The sequence below is a fragment of the Channa argus genome, unplaced genomic scaffold (assembly GCF_033026475.1).
Source record: "Channa argus isolate prfri unplaced genomic scaffold, Channa argus male v1.0 Contig014, whole genome shotgun sequence".
Taxonomy (NCBI): Eukaryota; Metazoa; Chordata; class Actinopteri; order Anabantiformes; family Channidae; genus Channa; species Channa argus.
Window position 1 is genome coordinate 75,777 of NW_027125233.1, and position 22,324 is coordinate 98,100.

The following is a 22,324-nucleotide window of genomic DNA, read 5'->3' on the forward strand; positions in this document are numbered from 1 at the left end:
GTTTGACACTTTCTTTCGTTTAAAATGAATATCATTCTGTTGGAACATCTCGATCCTGGATTTTGGTTTGGGGATCGGAGAGGGAACATGCTAATTTATCTTTGTATGTTGCACCCTGACCCCCTGGACAGGGGCGTAACAGACCAGTACAGTTATAGTACTTTGTACTTTGCCACATTTATCTTCTTCTTAGCAAGTGTCATGCATTCTGCTTCTCCAGCGTTTTTAAGAGCTGTTGATGATGTCAAATGCAGCTTACGGCCACACCGCTCTCTAAGCGCCCGATCTCGTCCGATCTCGGCAGCCAAATAGAGCCGGGCCTGGTTAGTACTTGGTAGGAAGACCGCGTGGGAATACCAGGTGCTGTAAGCTTTTTTGCTTGGGTTTACGGGCAGCACAAGCTGGTGTTACTGCCTATTTATTCATAGAAATTGTTCTATATTTTCATCAAATTTTGTTCTTTCATTGCTGTTTTGCTACTTTATTGGTTTGTCAACCATCGTGCTTCATTACTAGTAGACCATGTTACGGTCCTGGCCATATGTGTTGTTTTTATTTTCTCGTTCTTATAGGTGCCCTGCCTGATTGGCCGGATTGAGGGGCAGTACAGGAAGCTGATTGGTCCATCCTACACTTCCTGGAGTTTTAAAAGTACGGTTCCCAACAGCTAGCGAGGCTCTTTCTGGCAGCAGCACCTGTTTGCTATTCTTGGTTTCCAAACCTTATTTAGCATTTTTGAATTCTTAGGTTTTTGCCGTGGTTTTGTTTATAAATTGTATATTTTGTAATTCGTATTAAATCTGTAGGGGTGAACAGCCATTTTCTTTTGATTGTTTTCTCTTGTTTTCACATTAGGGAGTTAGGGTTAGCGACTGTCTTTTGGTTTGTTTATTTCTATCAGGCTAGCTAGCACTTTCTGTGGGAAATGGCTTATTTTGTTTATTATGTTGGCCTTGGTTCGCCCTGAGTTGTAGTGTCATGTTTTGTTTGACACTTTCTTTCGTTTAAAATAAATATCATTCTGTTGGAACATCTCGATCCTGGATTTTGGTTTGGGGATCGGAGAGGGAACATGCTAATTTATCTTTGTATGTTGCACCCTGACCCCCTGGACAGGGGCGTAACAGACCAGTACAGTTATAGTACTTTGTACTTTGCCACATTTGTCTTTTTCTTAGCAAGTGTCATGCATTCTGCTTCTCCAGTGTTTTTAAGAGCTGTTGATGATGTCAAATGCAGCTTACGGCCACACCGCTCTCTAAGCGCCCAATCTCGTCCGATCTCGGCAGCCAAATAGAGCCGGGCCTGGTTAGTACTTGGTAGGAAGACCGTCTGGGAATACCAGGTGCTGTAAGCTTTTTTGCTTGGGTTTACGGGCAGCACAAGCTGGTGTTACTGCCTATTTATTCATAGAAATTGTTCTATATTTTCATCAAATTTTGTTCTTTCATTGCTGTTTTGCTACTTTATTGGTTTTTCAACCATCGTGCTTCATTACTAGTAGACCATGTTACGGTCCTGGCCATATGTGTTGTTTTTATTTTCTCGTTCTTATAGGTGCCCTGCCTGATTGGCCGGATTGAGGGGCAGTACAGGAAGCTGATTGGTCCATCCTACACTTCCTGGAGTTTTAAAAGTACGGTTCCCAACAGCTAGCGAGGCTCTTTCTGGCAGTAACACCTGTTTGCTGTTCTTGGTTTCCAAACCTTATTTAGCATTTTTGAATTGTTAGGTTTTGTGCCGTGGTTTTGTTTATAAATTGTATATTTTGTAATTCGTATTAAATCTGTAGGGGTGAACAGCCATTTTCTTTTGATTGTTTTCTCTTGTTTTCACATTAGGGAGTTAGGGTTAGCGACTGTCTTTTGGTTTGTTTATTTCTATCAGGCTAGCTAGCACTTTCTGTGGGAAATGGCTTATTTTGTTTATTATGTTAGCCTTGGTTCGCCCTGAGTTGTAGTGTCATGTTTTGTTTGACACTTTCTTTCGTTTAAAATAAATATCATTCTGTTGGAACATCTCGGTCCTGGATTTTGGTTTGGGGATCGGAGAGGGAACATGCTAATTTATCTTTGTATGTTGCACCCTGACCCCCTGGACAGGGGCGTAACAGACCAGTACAGTTATAGTACTTTGTACTTTGCCACATTTATCTTCTTCTTAGCAAGTGTCATGCATTCTGCTTCTCCAGCGTTTTTAAGAGCTGTTGATGATATCAAATGCAGCTTACGGCCACACCGTTCTCTAAGCGCCCGATCTCGTCCGATCTCGGCAGCCAAATAGAGCCGGGCCTGGTTAGTACTTGGTAGGAAGACCGCCTGGGAATACCAGGTGCTGTAAGCTTTTTTGCTTGGGTTTACGGGCAGCACAAGCTGGTGTTACTGCCTATTTATTCATAGAAATTGTTCTTTATTTTCATCAAATTTTGTTCTTTCATTGCTGTTTTGCTACTTTATTGGTTTTTCAACCATCGTGCTTCATTACTAGTAGACCATGTTACGGTCCTGGCCATATGTGTTGTTTTTATTTTGTTGTTCTTATAGGTGCCCTGCCTGATTGGCCGGATTGGGGGGCAGTACAGGAAGCTGATTGGTCCATCCTACACTTCCTGGAGTTTTAAAAGTACGGTTCCCAACAGCTAGCGAGGCTCTTTCTGGCAGCAGCACCTGTTTGCTGTTCTTGGTTTCCAAACTTTATTTAGCATTTTTGAATTGTTAGGTTTTATGCCGTGGTTTTGTTTATAAATTGTATATTTTGTAAATAGTATTAAATCTGTAGGGGTGAACAGCCATTTTCTTTGGACTGTTTTCACATTAGGGAGTTAGGGTTAGCGACTGTGTTTTGGTTTGTTTATTTCTATCAGGCTAGCTAGCACTTTCTGTGGGAAATGGCTTATTTTGTTTATTATGTTGGCCTTGGTTCGCCCTGAGTTGTAGTGTCATGTTTTGTTTGACACTTTCTTTCGTTTAAAATAAATATCATTCTGTTGGAACATCTCGATCCTGGATTTTGGTTTGGGGATCGGAGAGGGAACATGCTAATTTATCTTTGTATGTTGCACCCTGACCCCCTGGACAGGGGCGTAACAGACCAGTACAGTTATAGTACTTTGTACTTTGCCACATTTATCTTCGTCTTAGCAAGTTTCATGCATTCTGCTTCTCCAACGTTTTTAAGAGCTGTTGATGATGTCAAATGCAGCTTACGGCCACACCGCTCTCTAAGCGCCCGATCTCGTCCGATCTCGGCAGCCAAATAGAGCCGGGCCTGGTTAGTACTTGGTAGGAAGACCGCGTGGGAATACCAGGTGCTGTAAGCTTTTTTGCTTGGGTTTACGGGCAGCACAAGCTGGTGTTACTGCCTATTTATTCATAGAAATTGTTCTATATTTTCATCAAATTTTGTTCTTTCATTACTGTTTTGCTACTTTATTGGTTTGTCAACCATCGTGCTTCATTACTAGTAGACCATGTTACGGTCCTGGCCATATGTGTTGTTTTTGATATGTTGTTCTTATAGGTGCCCTGCCTGATTGGCCGGATTGAGGGGCAGTACAGGAAGCTGATTGGTCCATCCTACACTTCCTGGAGTTTTAAAAGTACGGTTCCCAACAGCTAGCGAGGCTCTTTCTGGCAGCAGCACCTGTTTGCTGTTCTTGGTTTCCAAACCTTATTTAGCATTTTTGAATTGTTAGGTTTTGTGCCGTGGTTTTGTTTATAAATTGTATATTTTGTAAATAGTATTAAATCTGTAGGGGTGAACAGCCATTTTCTTTGGACTGTTTTCACATTAGGGAGTTAGGGTTAGCGACTGTCTTTTGGTTTGTTTATTTCTATCAGGCTAGCTAGCACTTTCTGTGGGAAATGGCTTATTTTGTTTATTATGTTGGCCTTGGTTCGCCCTGAGTTGTAGTGTCATGTTTTGTTTGACACTTTCTTTCGTTTAAAATAAATATCATTCTGTTGGAACATCTCGATCCTGGATTTTGGTTTGGGGATCGGAGAGGGAACATGCTAATTTATCTTTGTATGTTGCACCCTGACCCCCTGGACAGGGGCGTAACAGACCAGTACAGTTATAGTACTTTGTACTTTGCCACATTTGTCTTCTTCTTAGCAAGTGTCATGCATTCTGCTTCTCCAGTGTTTTTAAGAGCTGTTGATGATGTCAAATGCAGCTTACGGCCACACCGCTCTCTAAGCGCCCGATCTCGTCCGATCTCGGCAGCCAAATAGAGCCGGGCCTGGTTAGTACTTGGTAGGAAGACCACCTGGGAATACCAGGTGCTGTAAGCTTTTTTGCTTGGGTTTACGGGCAGCACAAGCTGGTGTTACTGCCTATTTATTCATAGAAATTGTTCTATATTTTCATCAAATTTTGTTCTTTCATTGCTGTTTTGCTATTTTATTGGTTTTTCAACCATCGTGCTTCATTACTAGTAGACCATGTTACGGTCCTGGCCATATGTGTTGTTTTTATTTTCTCGTTCTTATAGGTGCCCTGCCTGATTGGCCGGATTGAGGGGCAGTACAGGAAGCTGATTGGTCCATCCTACACTTCCTGGAGTTTTAAAAGTACGGTTCCCAACAGCTAGCGAGGCTCTTTCTGGCAGTAACACCTGTTTGCTGTTCTTGGTTTCCAAACCTTATTTAGCATTTTTGAATTGTTAGGTTTTGTGCCGTGGTTTTGTTTATAAATTGTATATTTTGTAATTCGTATTAAATCTGTAGGGGTGAACAGCCATTTTCTTTTGATTGTTTTCTCTTGTTTTCACATTAGGGAGTTAGGGTTAGCGACTGTCTTTTGGTTTGTTTATTTCTATCAGGCTAGCTAGCACTTTCTGTGGGAAATGGCTTATTTTGTTTATTATGTTGGCCTTGGTTCGCCCTGAGTTGTAGTGTCATGTTTTGTTTGACACTTTCTTTCGTTTAAAATAAATATCATTCTGTTGGAACATCTCGATCCTGGATTTTGGTTTGGGGATCGGAGAGGGAACATGCTAATTTATCTTTGTATGTTGCACCCTGACCCCCTGGACAGGGGCGTAACAGACCAGTACAGTTATAGTACTTTGTACTTTGCCACATTTATCTTCGTCTTAGCAAGTTTCATGCATTCTGCTTCTCCAACGTTTTTAAGAGCTGTTGATGATGTCAAATGCAGCTTACGGCCACACCGCTCTCTAAGCGCCCGATCTCGTCCGATCTCGGCAGCCAAATAGAGCCGGGCCTGGTTAGTACTTGGTAGGAAGACCGCGTGGGAATACCAGGTGCTGTAAGCTTTTTTGCTTGGGTTTACGGGCAGCACAAGCTGGTGTTACTGCCTATTTATTCATAGAAATTGTTCTATATTTTCATCAAATTTTGTTCTTTCATTACTGTTTTGCTACTTTATTGGTTTGTCAACCATCGTGCTTCATTACTAGTAGACCATGTTACGGTCCTGGCCATATGTGTTGTTTTTGATATGTTGTTCTTATAGGTGCCCTGCCTGAATGGCCGGATTGAGGGGCAGTACAGGAAGCTGATTGGTCCATCCTACACTTCCTGGAGTTTTAAAAGTACGGTTCCCAACAGCTAGCGAGGCTCTTTCTGGCAGCAGCACCTGTTTGCTGTTCTTGGTTTCCAAACCTTATTTAGCATTTTTGAATTGTTAGGTTTTGTGCCGTGGTTTTGTTTATAAATTGTATATTTTGTAAATAGTATTAAATCTGTAGGGGTGAACAGCCATTTTCTTTGGACTGTTTTCACATTAGGGAGTTAGGGTTAGCGACTGTCTTTTGGTTTGTTTATTTCTATCAGGCTAGCTAGCACTTTCTGTGGGAAATGGCTTATTTTGTTTATTATGTTGGCCTTGGTTCGCCCTGAGTTGTAGTGTCATGTTTTGTTTGACACTTTCTTTCGTTTAAAATAAATATCATTCTGTTGGAACATCTCGATCCTGGATTTTGGTTTGGGGATCGGAGAGGGAACATGCTAATTTATCTTTGTATGTTGCACCCTGACCCCCTGGACAGGGGCGTAACAGACCAGTACAGTTATAGTACTTTGTACTTTGCCACATTTATCTTCTTCTTAGCAAGTGTCATGCATTCTGCTTCTACAGCGTTTTTAAGAGCTGTTGATGATGTCAAATGCAGCTTACGGCCACACCGCTCTCTAAGCGCCCGATCTCGTCCGATCTCGGCAGCCAAATAGAGCCGGGCCTGGTTAGTACTTGGTAGGAAGACCGCCTGGGAATACCAGGTGCTGTAAGCTTTTTTGCTTGGGTTTACGGGCAGCACAAGCTGGTGTTACTGCCTATTTATTCATAGAAATTGTTCTATATTTTCATCAAATTTTGTTCTTTCATTGCTGTTTTGCTACTTTATTGGTTTGTCAACCATCGTGCTTCATTACTAGTAGACCATGTTACGGTCCTGGCCATATGTGTTGTTTTTATTTTCTCGTTCTTATAGGTGCCCTGCCTGATTGGCCGGATTGAGGGGCAGTACAGGAAGCTGATTGGTCCATCCTACACTTCCTGGAGTTTTAAAAGTACGGTTCCCAACAGCTAGCGAGGCTCTTTCTGGCAGCAGCACCTGTTTGCTGTTCTTGGTTTCCAAACCTTATTTAGCATTTTTGAATTCTTAGGTTTTGTGCCGTGGTTTTGTTTATAAATTGTATATTTTGTAATTCGTATTAAATCTGTAGGGGTGAACAGCCATTTTCTTTTGATTTTTTTCTCTTGTTTTCACATTAGGGAGTTAGGGTTAGCGACTGTCTTTTGGTTTGTTTATTTCTATCAGGCTAGCTAGCACTTTCTGTGGGAAATGGCTTATTTTGTTTATTATGTTGGCCTTGGTTCGCCCTGAGTTGTAGTGTCATGTTTTGTTTGACACTTTCTTTCGTTTAAAATAAATATCATTCTGTTGGAACATCTCGATCCTGGATTTTGGTTTGGGGATCGGAGAGGGAACATGCTAATTTATCTTTGTATGTTGCACCCTGACCCCCTGGACAGGGGCGTAACAGACCAGTACAGTTATAGTACTTTGTACTTTGCCACATTTATCTTCTTCTTAGCAAGTGTCATGCATTCTGCTTCTACAGCGTTTTTAAGAGCTGTTGATGATGTCAAATGCAGCTTACGGCCACACCGCTCTCTAAGCGCCCGATCTCGTCCGATCTCGGCAGCCAAATAGAGCCGGGCCTGGTTAGTACTTGGTAGGAAGACCGCCTGGGAATACTAGGTGCTGTAAGCTTTTTTGCTTGGGTTTACGGGCAGCACAAGCTGGTGTTACTGCCTATTTATTCATAGAAATTGTTCTATATTTTCATCAAATTTTGTTCTTTCATTGCTGTTTTGCTACTTTATTGGTTTGTCAACCATCGTGCTTCATTACTAGTAGACCATGTTACGGTCCTGGCCATATGTGTTGTTTTTATTTTCTCGTTCTTATAGGTGCCCTGCCTGATTGGCCGGATTGAGGGGCAGTACAGGAAGCTGATTGGTCCATCCTACACTTCCTGGAGTTTTAAAAGTACGGTTCCCAACAGCTAGCGAGGCTCTTTCTGGCAGCAGCACCTGTTTGCTGTTCTTGGTTTCCAAACCTTATTTAGCATTTTTGAATTCTTAGGTTTTGTGCCGTGGTTTTGTTTATAAATTGTATATTTTGTAATTCGTATTAAATCTGTAGGGGTGAACAGCCATTTTCTTTTGATTTTTTTCTCTTGTTTTCACATTAGGGAGTTAGGGTTAGCGACTGTCTTTTGGTTTGTTTATTTCTATCAGGCTAGCTAGCACTTTCTGTGGGAAATGGCTTATTTTGTTTATTATGTTGGCCTTGGTTCGCCCTGAGTTGTAGTGTCATGTTTTGTTTGACACTTTCTTTCGTTTAAAATAAATATCATTCTGTTGGAACATCTCGATCCTGGATTTTGGTTTGGGGATCGGAGAGGGAACATGCTAATTTATCTTTGTATGTTGCACCCTGACCCCCTGGACAGGGGCGTAACAGACCAGTACAGTTATAGTACTTTGTACTTTGCCACATTTATCTTCTTCTTAGCAAGTGTCATGCATTCTGCTTCTCCAGCGTTTTTAAGAGCTGTTGATGATGTCAAATGCAGCTTACGGCCACACCGCTCTCTAAGCGCCCGATCTCGTCCGATCTCGGCAGCCAAATAGAGCCGGGCCTGGTTAGTACTTGGTAGGAAGACCGCCTGGGAATACCAGGTGCTGTAAGCTTTTTTGCTTGGGTTTACGGGCAGCACAAGCTGGTGTTACTGCCTATTTATTCATAGAAATTGTTCTATATTTTCATCAAATTTTGTTCTTTCATTGCTGTTTTGCTACTTTATTGGTTTTTCAACCATCGTGCTTCATTACTAGTAGACCATGTTACGGTCCTGGCCATATGTGTTGTTTTTATTTTCTCGTTCTTATAGGTGCCCTGCCTGATTGGCCGGATTGAGGGGCAGTACAGGAAGCTGATTGGTCCATCCTACACTTCCTGGAGTTTTAAAAGTACGGTTCCCAACAGCTAGCGAGGCTCTTTCTGGCAGCAGCACCTGTTTGCTGTTCTTGGTTTCCAAACCTTATTTAGCATTTTTGAATTCTTAGGTTTTGTGCCGTGGTTTTGTTTATAAATTGTATATTTTGTAATTCGTATTAAATCTGTAGGGGTGAACAGCCATTTTCTTTTGATTTTTTTCTCTTGTTTTCACATTAGGGAGTTAGGGTTAGCGACTGTCTTTTGGTTTGTTTATTTCTATCAGGCTAGCTAGCACTTTCTGTGGGAAATGGCTTATTTTGTTTATTATGTTGGCCTTGGTTCGCCCTGAGTTGTAGTGTCATGTTTTGTTTGACACTTTCTTTCGTTTAAAATAAATATCATTCTGTTGGAACATCTCGATCCTGGATTTTGGTTTGGGGATCGGAGAGGGAACATGCTAATTTATCTTTGTATGTTGCACCCTGACCCCCTGGACAGGGGCGTAACAGACCAGTACAGTTATAGTACTTTGTACTTTGCCACATTTATCTTCTTCTTAGCAAGTGTCATGCATTCTGCTTCTCCAGCGTTTTTAAGAGCTGTTGATGATGTCAAATGCAGCTTACGGCCACACCGCTCTCTAAGCGCCCGATCTCGTCCGATCTCGGCAGCCAAATAGAGCCGGGCCTGGTTAGTACTTGGTAGGAAGACCGCCTGGGAATACCAGGTGCTGTAAGCTTTTTTGCTTGGGTTTACGGGCAGCACAAGCTGGTGTTACTGCCTGTTTATTCATAGAAATTGTTCTATATTTTCATCAAATTTTGTTCTTTCATTGCTGTTTTGCTACTTTATTGGTTTTTCAACCATCGTGCTTCATTACTAGTAGACCATGTTACGGTCCTGGCCATATGTGTTGTTTTTGATTTGTTGTTCTTATAGGTGCCCTGCCTGATTGGCCGGATTGGGGGGCAGTACAGGAAGCTGATTGGTCCATCCTACACTTCCTGGAGTTTTAAAAGTACGGTTCCCAACAGCTAGCGAGGCTCTTTCTGGCAGCAGCACCTGTTTGCTGTTCTTGGTTTCCAAACCTTATTTAGCATTTTTGATTTGTTAGGTTTTTTGCCGTGGTTTTGTTTATAAATTGTATATTTTGTAATTCGTATTAAATCTGTAGGGGTGAACAGCCATTTTCTTTTGATTGTTTTCTCTTGTTTTCACATTAGGGAGTTAGGGTTAGCGACTGTCTTTTGGATTGTTTATTTCTATCAGGCTAGCTAGCACTTTCTGTGGGAAATGGCTTATTTTGTTTATTATGTTGGCCTTGGTTTGCCCTGAGTTGTAGTGTCATGTTTTGTTTGACACTTTCTTTCGTTTAAAATAAATATCATTCTGTTGGAACATCTCGATCCTGGATTTTGGTTTGGGGATCGGAGAGGGAACATGCTAATTTATCTTTGTATGTTGCACCCTGACCCCCTGGACAGGGGCGTAACAGACCAGTACAGTTATAGTACTTTGTACTTTGCCACATTTATCTTCGTCTTAGCAAGTTTCATGCATTCTGCTTCTCCAACGTTTTTAAGAGCTGTTGATGATGTCAAATGCAGCTTACGGCCACACCGCTCTCTAAGCGCCCGATCTCGTCCGATCTCGGCAGCCAAATAGAGCCGGGCCTGGTTAGTACTTGGTAGGAAGACCGCGTGGGAATACCAGGTGCTGTAAGCTTTTTTGCTTGGGTTTACGGGCAGCACAAGCTGGTGTTACTGCCTATTTATTCATAGAAATTGTTCTATATTTTCATCAAATTTTGTTCTTTCATTACTGTTTTGCTACTTTATTGGTTTGTCAACCATCGTGCTTCATTACTAGTAGACCATGTTACGGTCCTGGCCATATGTGTTGTTTTTGATATGTTGTTCTTATAGGTGCCCTGCCTGATTGGCCGGATTGAGGGGCAGTACAGGAAGCTGATTGGTCCATCCTACACTTCCTGGAGTTTTAAAAGTACGGTTCCCAACAGCTAGCGAGGCTCTTTCTGGCAGTAACACCTGTTTGCTGTTCTTGGTTTCCAAACCTTATTTAGCATTTTTGAATTGTTAGGTTTTGTGCCGTGGTTTTGTTTATAAATTGTATATTTTGTAAATAGTATTAAATCTGTAGGGGTGAACAGCCATTTTCTTTGGACTGTTTTCACATTAGGGAGTTAGGGTTAGCGACTGTCTTTTGGTTTGTTTATTTCTATCAGGCTAGCTAGCACTTTCTGTGGGAAATGGCTTATTTTGTTTATTATGTTGGCCTTGGTTCGCCCTGAGTTGTAGTGTCATGTTTTGTTTGACACTTTCTTTCGTTTAAAATGAATATCATTCTGTTGGAACATCTCGATCCTGGATTTTGGTTTGGGGATCGGAGAGGGAACATGCTAATTTATCTTTGTATGTTGCACCCTGACCCCCTGGACAGGGGCGTAACAGACCAGTACAGTTATAGTACTTTGTACTTTGCCACATTTATCTTCTTCTTAGCAAGTGTCATGCATTCTGCTTCTCCAGCGTTTTTAAGAGCTGTTGATGATGTCAAATGCAGCTTACGGCCACACCGCTCTCTAAGCGCCCGATCTCGTCCGATCTCGGCAGCCAAATAGAGCCGGGCCTGGTTAGTACTTGGTAGGAAGACCGCGTGGGAATACCAGGTGCTGTAAGCTTTTTTGCTTGGGTTTACGGGCAGCACAAGCTGGTGTTACTGCCTATTTATTCATAGAAATTGTTCTATATTTTCATCAAATTTTGTTCTTTCATTGCTGTTTTGCTACTTTATTGGTTTGTCAACCATCGTGCTTCATTACTAGTAGACCATGTTACGGTCCTGGCCATATGTGTTGTTTTTATTTTCTCGTTCTTATAGGTGCCCTGCCTGATTGGCCGGATTGAGGGGCAGTACAGGAAGCTGATTGGTCCATCCTACACTTCCTTGAGTTTTAAAAGTACGGTTCCCAACAGCTAGCGAGGCTCTTTCTGGCAGCAGCACCTGTTTGCTATTCTTGGTTTCCAAACCTTATTTAGCATTTTTGAATTCTTAGGTTTTGTGCCGTGGTTTTGTTTATAAATTGTATATTTTGTAATTCGTATTAAATCTGTAGGGGTGAACAGCCATTTTCTTTTGATTGTTTTCTCTTGTTTTCACATTAGGGAGTTAGGGTTAGCGACTGTCTTTTGGTTTGTTTATTTCTATCAGGCTAGCTAGCACTTTCTGTGGGAAATGGCTTATTTTGTTTATTATGTTGGCCTTGGTTCGCCCTGAGTTGTAGTGTCATGTTTTGTTTGACACTTTCTTTCGTTTAAAATAAATATCATTCTGTTGGAACATCTCGATCCTGGATTTTGGTTTGGGGATCGGAGAGGGAACATGCTAATTTATCTTTGTATGTTGCACCCTGACCCCCTGGACAGGGGCGTAACAGACCAGTACAGTTATAGTACTTTGTACTTTGCCACATTTATCTTCTTCTTAGCAAGTGTCATGCAATCTGCTTCTCCAGCGTTTTTAAGAGCTGTTGATGATGTCAAATGCAGCTTACGGCCACACCGCTCTCTAAGCGCCCGATCTCGTCCGATCTCGGCAGCCAAATAGAGCCGGGCCTGGTTAGTACTTGGTAGGAAGACCGCCTGGGAATACCAGGTGCTGTAAGCTTTTTTGCTTGGGTTTACGGGCAGCACAAGCTGGTGTTACTGCCTATTTATTCATAGAAATTGTTCTATATTTTCATCAAATTTTGTTCTTTCATTGCTGTTTTGCTACTTTATTGGTTTTTCAACCATCGTGCTTCATTACTAGTAGACCATGTTACGGTCCTGGCCATATGTGTTGTTTTTATTTTCTCGTTCTTATAGGTGCCCTGCCTGATTGGCCGGATTGAGGGGCAGTACAGGAAGCTGATTGGTCCATCCTACACTTCCTGGAGTTTTAAAAGTACGGTTCCCAACAGCTAGCGAGGCTTTTTCTGGCAGCAGCACCTGTTTGCTGTTCTTGGTTTCCAAACCTTATTTAGCATTTTTGAATTGTTAGGTTTTGTGCCGTGGTTTTGTTTATAAATTGTATATTTTGTAATTCGTATTAAATCTGTAGGGGTGAACAGCCATTTTCTTTTGATTGTTTTCTCTTGTTTTCACATTAGGGAGTTAGGGTTAGCGACTGTCTTTTGGTTTGTTTATTTCTATCAGGCTAGCTAGCACTTTCTGTGGGAAATGGCTTATTTTGTTTATTATGTTGGCCTTGGTTCGCCCTGAGTTGTAGTGTCATGTTTTGTTTGACACTTTCTTTCGTTTAAAATAAATATCATTCTGTTGGAACATCTCGGTCCTGGATTTTGGTTTGGGGATCGGAGAGGGAACATGCTAATTTATCTTTGTATGTTGCACCCTGACCCCCTGGACAGGGGCGTAACAGACCAGTACAGTTATAGTACTTTGTACTTTGCCACATTTATCTTCTTCTTAGCAAGTGTCATGCATTCTGCTTCTCCAGCGTTTTTAAGAGCTGTTGATGATGTCAAATGCAGCTTACGGCCACACCGCTCTCTAAGCGCCCGATCTCGTCCGATCTCGGCAGCCAAATAGAGCCGGGCCTGGTTAGTACTTGGTAGGAAGACCGCCTGGGAATACCAGGTGCTGTAAGCTTTTTTGCTTGGGTTTACGGGCAGCACAAGCTGGTGTTACTGCCTATTTATTCATAGAAATTGTTCTATATTTTCATCAAATTTTGTTCTTTCATTGCTGTTTTGCTACTTTATTGGTTTTTCAACCATCGTGCTTCATTACTAGTAGACCATGTTACGGTCCTGGCCATATGTGTTGTTTTTGATATGTTGTTCTTATAGGTGCCCTGCCTGATTGGCCGGATTGAGGGGCAGTACAGGAAGCTGATTGGTCCATCCTACACTTCCTGGAGTTTTAAAAGTACGGTTCCCAACAGCTAGCGAGGCTCTTTCTGGCAGCAGCACCTGTTTGCTGTTCTTGGTTTCCAAACCTTATTTAGCATTTTTGAATTGTTAGGTTTTGTGCCGTGGTTTTGTTTATAAATTGTATATTTTGTAAATAGTATTAAATCTGTAGGGGTGAACAGCCATTTTCTTTGGACTGTTTTCACATTAGGGAGTTAGGGTTAGCGACTGTCTTTTGGTTTGTTTATTTCTATCAGGCTAGCTAGCACTTTCTGTGGGAAATGGCTTATTTTGTTTATTATGTTGGCCTTGGTTCGCCCTGAGTTGTAGTGTCATGTTTTGTTTGACACTTTCTTTCGTTTAAAATGAATATCATTCTGTTGGAACATCTCGATCCTGGATTTTGGTTTGGGGATCGGAGAGGGAACATGCTAATTTATCTTTGTATGTTGCACCCTGACCCCCTGGACAGGGGCGTAACAGACCAGTACAGTTATAGTACTTTGTACTTTGCCACATTTGTCTTCTTCTTAGCAAGTGTCATGCATTCTGCTTCTCCAGTGTTTTTAAGAGCTGTTGATGATGTCAAATGCAGCTTACGGCCACACAGCTCTCTAAGTGCCCAATCTCGTCCGATCTCGGCAGCCAAATAGAGCCGGGCCTGGTTAGTACTTGGTAGGAAGACCACCTGGGAGTACCAGGTGCTGTAAGCTTTTTTGCTTGGGTTTACGGGCAGCACAAGCTGGTGTTACTGCCTATTTATTCATAGAAATTGTTCTATATTTTCATCAAATTTTGTTCTTTCATTGCTGTTTTGCTACTTTATTGGTTTTTCAACCATCGTGCTTCATTACTAGTAGACCATGTTACGGTCCTGGCCATATGTGTTGTTTTTATTTTCTCGTTCTTATAGGTGCCCTGCCTGATTGGCCGGATTGAGGGGCAGTACAGGAAGCTGATTGGTCCATCCTACACTTCCTGGAGTTTTAAAAGTACGGTTCCCAACAGCTAGCGAGGCTCTTTCTGGCAGTAACACCTGTTTGCTGTTCTTGGTTTCCAAACCTTATTTAGCATTTTTGAATTGTTAGGTTTTGTGCCGTGGTTTTGTTTATAAATTGTATATTTTGTAATTCGTATTAAATCTGTAGGGGTGAACAGCCATTTTCTTTTGATTGTTTTCTCTTGTTTTCACATTAGGGAGTTAGGGTTAGCGACTGTGTTTTGGTTTGTTTATTTCTATCAGGCTAGCTAGCACTTTCTGTGGGAAATGGCTTATTTTGTTTATTATGTTGGCCTTGGTTCGCCCTGAGTTGTAGTGTCATGTTTTGTTTGACACTTTCTTTCGTTTAAAATAAATATCATTCTGTTGGAACATCTCGATCCTGGATTTTGGTTTGGGGATCGGAGAGGGAACATGCTAATTTATCTTTGTATGTTGCACCCTGACCCCCTGGACAGGGGCGTAACAGACCAGTACAGTTATAGTACTTTGTACTTTGCCACATTTATCTTCTTCTTAGCAAGTGTCATGCATTCTGCTTCTCCAGCGTTTTTAAGAGCTGTTGATGATGTCAAATGCAGCTTACGGCCACACCGCTCTCTAAGCGCCCGATCTCGTCCGATCTCGGCAGCCAAATAGAGCCGGGCCTGGTTAGTACTTGGTAGGAAGACCGCCTGGGAATACCAGGTGCTGTAAGCTTTTTTGCTTGGGTTTACGGGCAGCACAAGCTGGTGTTACTGCCTATTTATTCATAGAAATTGTTCTATATTTTCATCAAATTTTGTTCTTTCATTGCTGTTTTGCTACTTTATTGGTTTTTCAACCATCGTGCTTCATTACTAGTAGACCATGTTACGGTCCTGGCCATATGTGTTGTTTTTGATATGTTGTTCTTATAGGTGCCCTGCCTGATTGGCCGGATTGAGGGGCAGTACAGGAAGCTGATTGGTCCATCCTACACTTCCTGGAGTTTTAAAAGTACGGTTCCCAACAGCTAGCGAGGCTCTTTCTGGCAGCAGCACCTGTTTGCTGTTCTTGGTTTCCAAACCTTATTTAGCATTTTTGAATTGTTAGGTTTTGTGCCGTGGTTTTGTTTATAAATTGTATATTTTGTAAATAGTATTAAATCTGTAGGGGTGAACAGCCATTTTCTTTGGACTGTTTTCACATTAGGGAGTTAGGGTTAGCGACTGTCTTTTGGTTTGTTTATTTCTATCAGGCTAGCTAGCACTTTCTGTGGGAAATGGCTTATTTTGTTTATTATGTTGGCCTTGGTTCGCCCTGAGTTGTAGTGTCATGTTTTGTTTGACACTTTCTTTCGTTTAAAATGAATATCATTCTGTTGGAACATCTCGATCCTGGATTTTGGTTTGGGGATCGGAGAGGGAACATGCTAATTTATCTTTGTATGTTGCACCCTGACCCCCTGGACAGGGGCGTAACAGACCAGTACAGTTATAGTACTTTGTACTTTGCCACATTTGTCTTCTTCTTAGCAAGTGTCATGCATTCTGCTTCTCCAGTGTTTTTAAGAGCTGTTGATGATGTCAAATGCAGCTTACGGCCACACAGCTCTCTAAGCGCCCAATCTCGTCCGATCTCGGCAGCCAAATAGAGCCGGGCCTGGTTAGTACTTGGTAGGAAGACCACCTGGGAATACCAGGTGCTGTAAGCTTTTTTGCTTGGGTTTACGGGCAGCACAAGCTGGTGTTACTGCCTATTTATTCATAGAAATTGTTCTATATTTTCATCAAATTTTGTTCTTTCATTGCTGTTTTGCTACTTTATTGGTTTTTCAACCATCGTGCTTCATTACTAGTAGACCATGTTACGGTCCTGGCCATATGTGTTGTTTTTATTTTCTCGTTCTTATAGGTGCCCTGCCTGATTGGCCGGATTGAGGGGCAGTACAGGAAGCTGATTGGTCCATCCTACACTTCCTGGAGTTTTAAAAGTACGGTTCCCAACAGCTAGCGAGGCTCTTTCTGGCAGTAACACCTGTTTGCTGTTCTTGGTTTCAAACCTTATTTAGCATTTTTGAATTGTTAGGTTTTGTGCCGTGGTTTTGTTTATAAATTGTATATTTTGTAATTCGTATTAAATCTGTAGGGGTGAACAGCCATTTTCTTTTGATTGTTTTCTCTTGTTTTCACATTAGGGAGTTAGGGTTAGCGACTGTCTTTTGGTTTGTTTATTTCTATCAGGCTAGCTAGCACTTTCTGTGGGAAATGGCTTATTTTGTTTATTATGTTGGCCTTGGTTCGCCCTGAGTTGTAGTGTCATGTTTTGTTTGACACTTTCTTTCGTTTAAAATAAATATCATTCTGTTGGAACATCTCGGTCCTGGATTTTGGTTTGGGGATCGGAGAGGGAACATGCTAATTTATCTTTGTATGTTGCACCCTGACCCCCTAGACAGGGGCGTAACAGACCAGTACAGTTATAGTACTTTGTACTTTGCCACATTTATCTTCGTCTTAGCAAGTGTCATGCATTCTGCTTCTCCAGCGTTTTTAAGAGCTGTTGATGATATCAAATGCAGCTTACGGCCACACCGCTCTCTAAGCGCCCGATCTCGTCCGATCTCGGCAGCCAAATAGAGCCGGGCCTGGTTAGTACTTGGTAGGAAGACCGCCTGGGAATACCAGGTGCTGTAAGCTTTTTTGCTTGGGTTTACGGGCAGCACAAGCTGGTGTTACTGCCTATTTATTCATAGAAATTGTTCTTTATTTTCATCAAATTTTGTTCTTTCATTGCTGTTTTGCTACTTTATTGGTTTTTCAACCATCGTGCTTCATTACTAGTAGACCATGTTACGGTCCTGGCCATATGTGTTGTTTTTATTTTGTTGTTCTTATAGGTGCCCTGCCTGATTGGCCGGATTGGGGGGCAGTACAGGAAGCTGATTGGTCCATCCTACACTTCCTGGAGTTTTAAAAGTACGGTTCCCAACAGCTAGCGAGGCTCTTTCTGGCAGCAGCACCTGTTTGCTGTTCTTGGTTTCCAAACTTTATTTAGCATTTTTGAATTGTTAGGTTTTATGCCGTGGTTTTGTTTATAAATTGTATATTTTGTAAATAGTATTAAATCTGTAGGGGTGAACAGCCATTTTCTTTGGACTGTTTTCACATTAGGGAGTTAGGGTTAGCGACTGTGTTTTGGTTTGTTTATTTCTATCAGGCTAGCTAGCACTTTCTGTGGGAAATGGCTTATTTTGTTTATTATGTTGGCCTTGGTTCGCCCTGAGTTGTAGTGTCATGTTTTGTTTGACACTTTCTTTCGTTTAAAATAAATATCATTCTGTTGGAACATCTCGATCCTGGATTTTGGTTTGGGGATCGGAGAGGGAACATGCTAATTTATCTTTGTATGTTGCACCCTGACCCCCTGGACAGGGGCGTAACAGACCAGTACAGTTATAGTACTTTGTACTTTGCCACATTTATCTTCGTCTTAGCAAGTTTCATGCATTCTGCTTCTCCAACGTTTTTAAGAGCTGTTGATGATGTCAAACGCAGCTTACGGCCACACCGCTCTCTAAGCGCCCGATCTCGTCCGATCTCGGCAGCCAAATAGAGCCGGGCCTGGTTAGTACTTGGTAGGAAGACCGCGTGGGAATACCAGGTGCTGTAAGCTTTTTTGCTTGGGTTTACGGGCAGCACAAGCTGGTGTTACTGCCTATTTATTCATAGAAATTGTTCTATATTTTCATCAAATTTTGTTCTTTCATTACTGTTTTGCTACTTTATTGGTTTGTCAACCATCGTGCTTCATTACTAGTAGACCATGTTACGGTCCTGGCCATATGTGTTGTTTTTGATATGTTGTTCTTATAGGTGCCCTGCCTGATTGGCCGGATTGAGGGGCAGTACAGGAAGCTGATTGGTCCATCCTACACTTCCTGGAGTTTTAAAAGTACGGTTCCCAACAGCTAGCGAAGCTCTTTCTGGCAGCAGCACCTGTTTGCTGTTCTTGGTTTCCAAACCTTATTTAGCATTTTTGAATTGTTAGGTTTTGTGCCGTGGTTTTGTTTATAAATTGTATATTTTGTAAATAGTATTAAATCTGTAGGGGTGAACAGCCATTTTCTTTGGACTGTTTTCACATTAGGGAGTTAGGGTTAGCGACTGTCTTTTGGTTTGTTTATTTCTATCAGGCTAGCTAGCACTTTCTGTGGGAAATGGCTTATTTTGTTTATTATGTTGGCCTTGGTTCGCCCTGAGTTGTAGTGTCATGTTTTGTTTGACACTTTCTTTCGTTTAAAATAAATATCATTCTGTTGGAACATCTCGATCCTGGATTTTGGTTTGGGGATCGGAGAGGGAACATGCTAATTTATCTTTGTATGTTGCACCCTGACCCCCTGGACAGGGGCGTAACAGACCAGTACAGTTATAGTACTTTGTACTTTGCCACATTTGTCTTCTTCTTAGCAAGTGTCATGCATTCTGCTTCTCCAGTGTTTTTAAGAGCTGTTGATGATGTCAAATGCAGCTTACGGCCACACCGCTCTCTAAGCGCCCAATCTCGTCCGATCTCGGCAGCCAAATAGAGCCGGGCCTGGTTAGTACTTGGTAGGAAGACCACCTGGGAATACCAGGTGCTGTAAGCTTTTTTGCTTGGGTTTACGGGCAGCACAAGCTGGTGTTACTGCCTATTTATTCATAGAAATTGTTCTATATTTTCATCAAATTTTGTTCTTTCATTGCTGTTTTGCTACTTTATTGGTTTTTCAACCATCGTGCTTCATTACTAGTAGACCATGTTACGGTCGTGGCCATATGTGTTGTTTTTATTTTCTCGTTCTTATAGGTGCCCTGCCTGATTGGCCGGATTGAGGGGCAGTACAGGAAGCTGATTGGTCCATCCTACACTTCCTGGAGTTTTAAAAGTACGGTTCCCAACAGCTAGCGAGGCTCTTTCTGGCAGTAACACCTGTTTGCTGTTCTTGGTTTCCAAACCTTATTTAGCATTTTTGAATTGTTAGGTTTTGTGCCGTGGTTTTGTTTATAAATTGTATATTTTGTAATTCGTATTAAATCTGTAGGGGTGAACAGCCATTTTCTTTTGATTGTTTTCTCTTGTTTTCACATTAGGGAGTTAGGGTTAGCGACTGTCTTTTGGTTTGTTTATTTCTATCAGGCTAGCTAGCACTTTCTGTGGGAAATGGCTTATTTTGTTTATTATGTTGGCCTTGGTTCGCCCTGAGTTGTAGTGTCATGTTTTGTTTGACACTTTCTTTCGTTTAAAATAAATATCATTCTGTTGGAACATCTCGGTCCTGGATTTTGGTTTGGGGATCGGAGAGGGAACATGCTAATTTATCTTTGTATGTTGCACCCTGACCCCCTGGACAGGGGCGTAACAGACCAGTACAGTTATAGTACTTTGTACTTTGCCACATTTATCTTCTTCTTAGCAAGTGTCATGCATTCTGCTTCTCCAGCGTTTTTAAGAGCTGTTGATGATGTCAAATGCAGCTTACGGCCACACCGCTCTCTAAGCGCCCGATCTCGTCCGATCTCGGCAGCCAAATAGAGCCGGGCCTGGTTAGTACTTGGTAGGAAGACCGCCTGGGAATACCAGGTGCTGTAAGCTTTTTTGCTTGGGTTTACGGGCAGCACAAGCTGGTGTTACTGCCTATTTATTCATAGAAATTGTTCTTTATTTTCATCAAATTTTGTTCTTTCATTGCTGTTTTGCTACTTTATTGGTTTTTCAACCATCGTGCTTCATTACTAGTAGACCATGTTACGGTCCTGGCCATATGTGTTGTTTTTATTTTGTTGTTCTTATAGGTGCCCTGCCTGATTGGCCGGATTGGGGGGCAGTACAGGAAGCTGATTGGTCCATCCTACACTTCCTGGAGTTTTAAAAGTACGGTTCCCAACAGCTAGCGAGGCTCTTTCTGGCAGCAGCACCTGTTTGCTGTTCTTGGTTTCCAAACTTTATTTAGCATTTTTGAATTGTTAGGTTTTATGCCGTGGTTTTGTTTATAAATTGTATATTTTGTAAATAGTATTAAATCTGTAGGGGTGAACAGCCATTTTCTTTGGACTGTTTTCACATTAGGGAGTTAGGGTTAGCGACTGTGTTTTGGTTTGTTTATTTCTATCAGGCTAGCTAGCACTTTCTGTGGGAAATGGCTTATTTTGTTTATTATGTTGGCCTTGGTTCGCCCTGAGTTGTAGTGTCATGTTTTGTTTGACACTTTCTTTCGTTTAAAATAAATATCATTCTGTTGGAACATCTCGATCCTGGATTTTGGTTTGGGGATCGGAGAGGGAACATGCTAATTTATCTTTGTATGTTGCACCCTGACCCCCTGGACAGGGGCGTAACAGACCAGTACAGTTATAGTACTTTGTACTTTGCCACATTTATCTTCGTCTTAGCAAGTTTCATGCATTCTGCTTCTCCAACGTTTTTAAGAGCTGTTGATGATGTCAAATGCAGCTTACGGCCACACCGCTCTCTAAGCGCCCGATCTCGTCCGATCTCGGCAGCCAAATAGAGCCGGGCCTGGTTAGTACTTGGTAGGAAGACCGCGTGGGAATACCAGGTGCTGTAAGCTTTTTTGCTTGGGTTTACGGGCAGCACAAGCTGGTGTTACTGCCTATTTATTCATAGAAATTGTTCTATATTTTCATCAAATTTTGTTCTTTCATTACTGTTTTGCTACTTTATTGGTTTGTCAACCATCGTGCTTCATTACTAGTAGACCATGTTACGGTCCTGGCCATATGTGTTGTTTTTGATATGTTGTTCTTATAGGTGCCCTGCCTGATTGGCCGGATTGAGGGGCAGTACAGGAAGCTGATTGGTCCATCCTACACTTCCTGGAGTTTTAAAAGTACGGTTCCCAACAGCTAGCGAGGCTCTTTCTGGCAGCAGCACCTGTTTGCTGTTCTTGGTTTCCAAACCTTATTTAGCATTTTTGAATTGTTAGGTTTTGTGCCGTGGTTTTGTTTATAAATTGTATATTTTGTAAATAGTATTAAATCTGTAGGGGTGAACAGCCATTTTCTTTGGACTGTTTTCACATTAGGGAGTTAGGGTTAGCGACTGTCTTTTGGTTTGTTTATTTCTATCAGGCTAGCTAGCACTTTCTGTGGGAAATGGCTTATTTTGTTTATTATGTTGGCCTTGGTTCGCCCTGAGTTGTAGTGTCATGTTTTGTTTGACACTTTCTTTCGTTTAAAATAAATATCATTCTGTTGGAACATCTCGATCCTGGATTTTGGTTTGGGGATCGGAGAGGGAACATGCTAATTTATCTTTGTATGTTGCACCCTGACCCCCTGGACAGGGGCGTAACAGACCAGTACAGTTATAGTACTTTGTACTTTGCCACATTTGTCTTCTTCTTAGCAAGTGTCATGCATTCTGCTTCTCCAGTGTTTTTAAGAGCTGTTGATGATGTCAAATGCAGCTTACGGCCACACCGCTCTCTAAGCGCCCGATCTCGTCCGATCTCGGCAGCCAAATAGAGCCGGGCCTGGTTAGTACTTGGTAGGAAGACCACCTGGGAATACCAGGTGCTGTAAGCTTTTTTGCTTGGGTTTACGGGCAGCACAAGCTGGTGTTACTGCCTATTTATTCATAGAAATTGTTCTATATTTTCATCAAATTTTGTTCTTTCATTGCTGTTTTGCTACTTTATTGGTTTTTCAACCATCGTGCTACATTACTAGTAGACCATGTTACGGTCCTGGCCATATGTGTTGTTTTTATTTTCTCGTTCTTATAGGTGCCCTGCCTGATTGGCCGGATTGAGGGGCAGTACAGGAAGCTGATTGGTCCATCCTACACTTCCTGGAGTTTTAAAAGTACGGTTCCCAACAGCTAGCGAGGCTCTTTCTGGCAGTAACACCTGTTTGCTGTTCTTGGTTTCCAAACCTTATTTAGCATT

At 41.9% G+C, this 22,324-nt stretch overlaps 23 pseudogenes; all 23 read left to right on the plus strand.

Moving 5' to 3' along the window:
• The first annotated feature begins 253 nt into the window (after nucleotides 1-253).
• On the plus strand, nucleotides 254-372 carry LOC137113023 (5S ribosomal RNA; annotated as a pseudogene).
• Nucleotides 373-1,238: 866 nt separating this feature from the next.
• Nucleotides 1,239-1,357, plus strand: LOC137112576 (5S ribosomal RNA; annotated as a pseudogene).
• Nucleotides 1,358-2,224: 867 nt separating this feature from the next.
• Nucleotides 2,225-2,343, plus strand: LOC137113160 (5S ribosomal RNA; annotated as a pseudogene).
• Nucleotides 2,344-3,200: 857 nt separating this feature from the next.
• On the plus strand, nucleotides 3,201-3,319 carry LOC137113025 (5S ribosomal RNA; annotated as a pseudogene).
• An 857-nt stretch (nucleotides 3,320-4,176) lies between these two features.
• LOC137112420 (5S ribosomal RNA) lies at nucleotides 4,177-4,295 on the plus strand (annotated as a pseudogene).
• An 867-nt stretch (nucleotides 4,296-5,162) lies between these two features.
• On the plus strand, nucleotides 5,163-5,281 carry LOC137113026 (5S ribosomal RNA; annotated as a pseudogene).
• Nucleotides 5,282-6,138: 857 nt separating this feature from the next.
• LOC137112586 (5S ribosomal RNA) lies at nucleotides 6,139-6,257 on the plus strand (annotated as a pseudogene).
• An 867-nt stretch (nucleotides 6,258-7,124) lies between these two features.
• Nucleotides 7,125-7,243, plus strand: LOC137113196 (5S ribosomal RNA; annotated as a pseudogene).
• Nucleotides 7,244-8,110: 867 nt separating this feature from the next.
• On the plus strand, nucleotides 8,111-8,229 carry LOC137112598 (5S ribosomal RNA; annotated as a pseudogene).
• Nucleotides 8,230-9,096: 867 nt separating this feature from the next.
• On the plus strand, nucleotides 9,097-9,215 carry LOC137112609 (5S ribosomal RNA; annotated as a pseudogene).
• An 867-nt stretch (nucleotides 9,216-10,082) lies between these two features.
• Nucleotides 10,083-10,201, plus strand: LOC137113027 (5S ribosomal RNA; annotated as a pseudogene).
• An 857-nt stretch (nucleotides 10,202-11,058) lies between these two features.
• LOC137113028 (5S ribosomal RNA) lies at nucleotides 11,059-11,177 on the plus strand (annotated as a pseudogene).
• Nucleotides 11,178-12,044: 867 nt separating this feature from the next.
• LOC137112621 (5S ribosomal RNA) lies at nucleotides 12,045-12,163 on the plus strand (annotated as a pseudogene).
• Nucleotides 12,164-13,030: 867 nt separating this feature from the next.
• On the plus strand, nucleotides 13,031-13,149 carry LOC137112632 (5S ribosomal RNA; annotated as a pseudogene).
• Nucleotides 13,150-14,006: 857 nt separating this feature from the next.
• Nucleotides 14,007-14,125, plus strand: LOC137112684 (5S ribosomal RNA; annotated as a pseudogene).
• Nucleotides 14,126-14,992: 867 nt separating this feature from the next.
• On the plus strand, nucleotides 14,993-15,111 carry LOC137112644 (5S ribosomal RNA; annotated as a pseudogene).
• An 857-nt stretch (nucleotides 15,112-15,968) lies between these two features.
• On the plus strand, nucleotides 15,969-16,087 carry LOC137112661 (5S ribosomal RNA; annotated as a pseudogene).
• Nucleotides 16,088-16,953: 866 nt separating this feature from the next.
• Nucleotides 16,954-17,072, plus strand: LOC137112655 (5S ribosomal RNA; annotated as a pseudogene).
• An 857-nt stretch (nucleotides 17,073-17,929) lies between these two features.
• On the plus strand, nucleotides 17,930-18,048 carry LOC137113029 (5S ribosomal RNA; annotated as a pseudogene).
• Nucleotides 18,049-18,905: 857 nt separating this feature from the next.
• On the plus strand, nucleotides 18,906-19,024 carry LOC137112510 (5S ribosomal RNA; annotated as a pseudogene).
• Nucleotides 19,025-19,891: 867 nt separating this feature from the next.
• On the plus strand, nucleotides 19,892-20,010 carry LOC137112666 (5S ribosomal RNA; annotated as a pseudogene).
• An 857-nt stretch (nucleotides 20,011-20,867) lies between these two features.
• On the plus strand, nucleotides 20,868-20,986 carry LOC137113030 (5S ribosomal RNA; annotated as a pseudogene).
• An 857-nt stretch (nucleotides 20,987-21,843) lies between these two features.
• LOC137112819 (5S ribosomal RNA) lies at nucleotides 21,844-21,962 on the plus strand (annotated as a pseudogene).
• Nucleotides 21,963-22,324: the final 362 nt, after the last annotated feature.